We start from the raw sequence: 5,879 nt of genomic DNA, 5'->3' as shown, positions 1-5,879 counted from the left end.
TTGAATGGCCAAGTCAGTCACCTGATCTGAACCCAATTGAGCATGAATTTCACTTGTTGAAGACTAAACTTCAGACAGAAAGGCCCACAAACAAACCGCAACTAAAAGGTGCTGCATTAAAGGCCTGGCAGAGCATTAAAAAGGAGGAAACCCAGCATCTGGTGATGTCCATGAGTTCAAGACTACAGGCTGTCATAGCCAGCAAAGGGTTTTCACCCAAGTATTAGAAATGAACATTTTATTTTCAGCTTTTTAATTTGTCCAATTACTTTTGAGCCCTTGAAATGAAGTGATTGTGGGGAAAAAAAAATGCTTTAGTTCCTCAAATTTTTATGCAATCTTTTTTGTTCAACCCACTGAAATAAAGCTGAAAGTCTGCAGTTCAACTGCATCTTGAGTTGTTTTATTTAAAATTATTGTGGTAATGTACAGAACCAAAATTAGAAAAAAGTTGTCTCTGTCCAAATATTTATGGACTCAACTGTATATGCTGTTTTGAAAGATGACTTTTGTGGTGATGGGGCATTGGTGTGAAGATGGTAACTGTTCCCAGGATGACTCTCAATTCTTTACCATGGTATGATACTATATTATGAGAAAGCAATGAGGTCCCTTTTTTCCCCAATTGTTCTAGTTTTTTTTTTTTTCTTTTTTGTTTTTGTTGCATAACTGTTACATTTTGAATTCAGGCATTCTCCTATATTTGCCAGCAATTGCTATGCACACTGATTTTCCAGACCCCAAATAACCAATAAAAAACACTAAAAAAGGCATAATTTTGAAGAAAGTATTGTTTTGTTGTGTGTTTTTCAATTCTTGTTTAATGTTGTTTAGAAACTTTTAGCATACTGTTTGTTAAACTGAATGAGAAAAAAAAATATTTCTGTGCATGTGCCTAAGGTTGGTAATGCATATAATTTAAGAAAAGGCTAGTCTGTGAAAAAGATCCTTTAAGATCCTTCTAAAATCCTTTAGAAAACCCTTTTCTTGTGGAAAGGAACAAACCCAGTAGAATCTCAGTAACTGGCTAATGTTTTGGAGTGCCTCATGTGAAGCTCTTGAAATGCGTTAGGTGAGTGTGAGTAAAGGATACAACCAGCACGTTGCCTTTTATTGACATGTAGGATATGACAATTGGGTACTCAATAGTCTTAACTTAAAGACAGCTCAGTGTGATCTTAGAAAGTTTGATTTCTAATAAACCTCTTAGACTACCAGCAGTGTCATGCTCTCATTATCGTGCCTCTTGCGGTGTTTGGAATTAAAAGTTTTGTCAGGACATTTTTGTATATGTAGCTACAATTTCTTCTTGTACATCTGTGATAATTAAATATTGTAGCTTGATTTGTCGGTTGATAACCTTGGTATAATAAAGAAGCACGTATTATTTAATGCTGTCATCTCTAACCGTTTTCTGCTTGCTAAGTTGTGGTATTTCTGTTTTTTTGTTTTTTTTTTTGTTTTTTGTTTTTTTGCACAGACCCCTGCAAATTTCTCTTATCCACAAATCAACAGGGAGCAAGAAAGCTGAATAACATTATTTTGCATAATGCAGTAGTGTTCTCCCCCCTCCTCAAGTGTGCAATCGGTCTCTGGAGACATCAGCTACCTTGTCTAGTGAACAGCTAACAAGATGTTATTAATGTATAACCAAAGGCTTGTTCGTGATAGCAAGTAAAATAAAAAACATATAATTTGAAACTACTATTTTCCATTTTATAGTTTATCATATCTAAATATATTGTTTACTCAACATTTCCAGGTAGGAACACATTATTAACCCTGTGATCTTATAAGGAGGATTGAATGACATATAAAGTAGACCTTTAAAAGCAGATCACATGATAGGTATACATGATTAGATTTTCCCTCAACTGTTCATTTCAATGGTTAAAAAATTTAAATGAATCCTTGTGATCAACTAGCTCGATAATTAATCTGCCTAAGACTAAATTTACACTGGTGGTGAGGTTGCAGTGCGTTTACCTCTTTCTCGTACCAGGAACTACTGCCTTTTTGGGAGACATGTACCTTTCCAGTGTGCCAGCCCCATGGCAAATGAATAGGGGCAGCGGTTAATATTAGCACCGCTTACTGCTGCTAGCTGCCTTATGTGCAGCCACTGGTTCTTTAAGTGTGTGATGTGGAGGCAGGTGTGAACCAGTTCTGTCTATTATTTAAAAAACACAATTGAAAATGTGCTTTTCTTTTGTAATTTAACGTTTGTCTAATAATTTACATTATTATGGAATCTATTTTGGCATCATCCCTTTGTGATTCCATGTATAGCAGGCCTGGGAAGGGGAATGGTAATAGTGAGAGAACTGGCCTTTTCAGCACTGTACATTGTTACACATTTAGTGGAATCATGTTTCTTTAAAAATGTACCTAGAATCTTTTGTGTAAAATATACATGATTTCTCTTTGCAACCAAAGTCTGAAGATCGTTGTAATAATTGGGGTATTGAAAGAAAGGGATTTTAGTGGCTAAGGTATAGTTAAAACATCAAGTTTTTAATTTTAAATGTAACAAAATAATGTAAATAACACGTCGATATGTCATATTCAACAATTTACAGACAAAAAAAAAAAAAACTATTATAGTAACATATTTACCCTATAACTTCTACGGGGAAGGTGTGATCCTACCCAGGTGTGTGGTTACACTTATTGTAGCAGGATAGACAACCATGTGCCAACAGCACTCAGAGGTCAATGGCAGGTATTCTAGCCAATGTGGACTTGCAGTGATCTATAAACCATATGTTAACAGGTTTGTATGAAAATTAGTGAACGTGATATTACTAGAAAAACAATCCACATATATTTTTTTTATGTTATTATGAGTAGTTTATTTATAATAATCTTTGTATCTATATGGCATATATGTCTCTGGCAGTTTAGGCAAGCATAGTATGCATATCCTGAATAGTCAGATTCCTCACATAGGCATCTGTACTATGCATCGCCAGAGCTGAAAATCTTGCCTCCCACAGCCCAGAAGAGAAATGTTGGATGGTATCTTTGTATAGATGAGCCTTCTCCTATTGCCATTTTGGTGATGTGGCAGGGTAGAGATATCCATTATCTGAGACAAGCCAAGCTGAGCCCACTTGTCTGGTAGTGACAGAAATACTTGATGCTAAAATATACCTGACAATCTATTGGCACTTGGGCTAACAGTATTTCTTACAGTAACCAGCACCCATGTCCACCAGAGCTATCTCTTGGGTCTGTCGATGACACCAGTACTTGGTGTGAGGTTTTAGAAGTCTTTTTATTGAAATTATCTAGAACTTAAAGGCTAATTGTTCTCTGCCACTTTTCCTTTTGCCCACCTTAGAGGTTTGTAATGTGAAAACCACTGGTTCTATGGATACCTGTCACTGCGAGAAATAGTTTGCCTAAGACCAAATGCAGGTAAACGTTTTGTTAAATAATGACATGGTAGAATCTGTTGTGCAATATTCTGTATCTGAGGTTAGATTTAAATAATTTTAGGTCTTTTTGAGCACCAGAAAATATTTTATCCCATGATACATAAAACCTTAGAATTGAAATGTACTGAGTATTTTTTAATTATTTACTTTTATATAGCTTTAATAATTTTACACAGTGCTTTGTCCATTGTTTTATCAACAATTGTCCCTCATAGGGGCTCACAATATATTGTCCCTACCATAGTCATATGTCATTACTAATTTCAAGGGGAAGTCGGTTAACCTAACTGCATGTTTTTGGTTGTGTGGGGAATCCTATCCAAACATACAGTCTCCTGAGATTCGGACCAAGTGCTGCAAAGGCAAGCTTGCTAGTCACTTAACTGTTCTCTATATACACTCAATGATCACTCCATTAGGTACACCTACTGTTGTCATGAATATCTAATCACCCAAACACATGGCAGCAGCTTAAGCTATAAGCTACATAAGCAATAAGCTATGTAGACATTGGCATGGTTGTTGGTTCCAGGTGGGTTCATCGTAGTATTTCAGAAACTATAGATCTACAAGCTTTTATATACAACAATATTCAGTGTTTACAAAAAATAGAAAGTGAGAAGCTGTTCCCTGATTGATTGATTTCAGGGGTTCAAGAAGTATGACTAGACAGGTTTGAGCTGAAGGCATCCGTAAAAAAAACACTAATTACATCTGAAGTTTGCAAAGGAGCTTCTTTGAAAGCGAAACTTGTGGAACCTTGAGGCAGATGACTACAGAAGCAGGTGGCCACAGCTATCAGGTAATAGCAGGCATCTGAGGATACAGTTCATATAGGCCTTCAAAAATTGGACAAGAGAGGATTGTTAAAAATTTTCTATGCCTGAGACTCTTTCTGCAGCAACATTTGGGTGGTAGGTTCTGATGGCTACTTCTAGCGGCATAACCTGGCATGTCTCGAAGCTCAAATCGTCTCAAACCAGTTTCTTGGACATGACTGTGGTATTACTGTGCTCTAATGGCCACAGTCACCAGACCTCAAGCAAATGAAGCACCTTTGGAATGTGGTGGAATAGGAGATTCCCATCATGCAGCCAACACATCTGCAGCAACTGCATGATATCATAAATGGACCAAAATCCCGTTGGAATGTTTTCAACACCTTTCTGAATCAATGACACAAAGTGGCAATTTTGAGGGTGTAAGGGGTTTTGTCACTTTTTTTTTTTTTTGCATTGCATGAATATCTGGATCATTCTGTTGACTTTTGTTTCTTGGACATGTTTAACCTGCCAGTCAAGCTAAATTTAAAGAGTATCTAAACCAATGAATAAAAATATAACCCAGCTTACCAGACCTTGGACATGGTGGCTGCAGTTTTGTACTTTTCAGGCCAATACATATTAGGCAGAAAATATTATTACAGAAAATGCATATTGATCTTGCCAGAAATGCAGTGCTATTATCACATCTAGGTCAAACCCCCATTATATTAATGTACTCGTCCCAATAATCCAACATGTATTGGAGATGAAAAAAAAAAGCTGACGTGTTTGAAGTGGAGAAAAATGTAGACATGACCAGAATAGGAAATGTTCACAGGAGAAGAAATTTGCTTGAAAATGGAACAAAACTGCACCAATATGACACAGCACTAGTTTGTCACTAATTGACCTTTACTAATTGACCTTTACCACAAGTTGACCTTTACTAAAGAAGGAAACGTGCAGGCTGCTATTGCCGCTAGTTTTCTGGCTGGGATGCTTTCCATTTTTGCTTCAAAGCTGGCATGAAAAAAGTATACACCTAAGACTTCTTGACTTAAATATTCTGTATGCTTTTCTGGGTCAGTCATTTCATGCTGAAACGAGCTGGTCTGTGTAAATACTAGGCATCTAGAATTTTCAGAAGGTCTTTGATGACGGCTTCAGGAAAATGTTGCTTTTACCCCAGAGTTACTAGAAGATCAAAAAAAGTGTTTTTTTTTTTTTTTTTTTTCCCCCGATTATTTATTTGTGAAGTATTGAGTGGTTAACAAATATATTCAATACATTTAACCCATCAACTGGGTCTGTTACATAAGTCTCAAGTTAACCACTTTGATGCTTTGATGTATGGAGTTAGTGGCATTCCATGCATCAAAGTGGTTTACTTAGGATTTATGGAACAGACCCAGTTAATGGGTTGATTGTATTGAATATATCTGTTAACCCCTCACAAAACTTCACAAATATATAGCCAAAAAAAACTTTTGCCTTTCTTTTCTTTTTTGATCTCCCTTTTTTATCTTTATCTTTTTTTATCCCAGGGAATTTCTTGCTTAGAAAGGAGGAGAAATCGTGTGGCTAAAAAAATGTAATTGAGATAAGTTTCTGTATAGGAGAATTTACATCACCTCTGATATACACCCCAACCATGCCACAATGGCTATAGAGGAAC

This window comes from Pyxicephalus adspersus, chromosome 2, assembly GCF_032062135.1.
Source record: "Pyxicephalus adspersus chromosome 2, UCB_Pads_2.0, whole genome shotgun sequence".
Taxonomy (NCBI): Eukaryota; Metazoa; Chordata; class Amphibia; order Anura; family Pyxicephalidae; genus Pyxicephalus; species Pyxicephalus adspersus.
Note: the sequence above shows the minus strand (reverse complement) of the source record.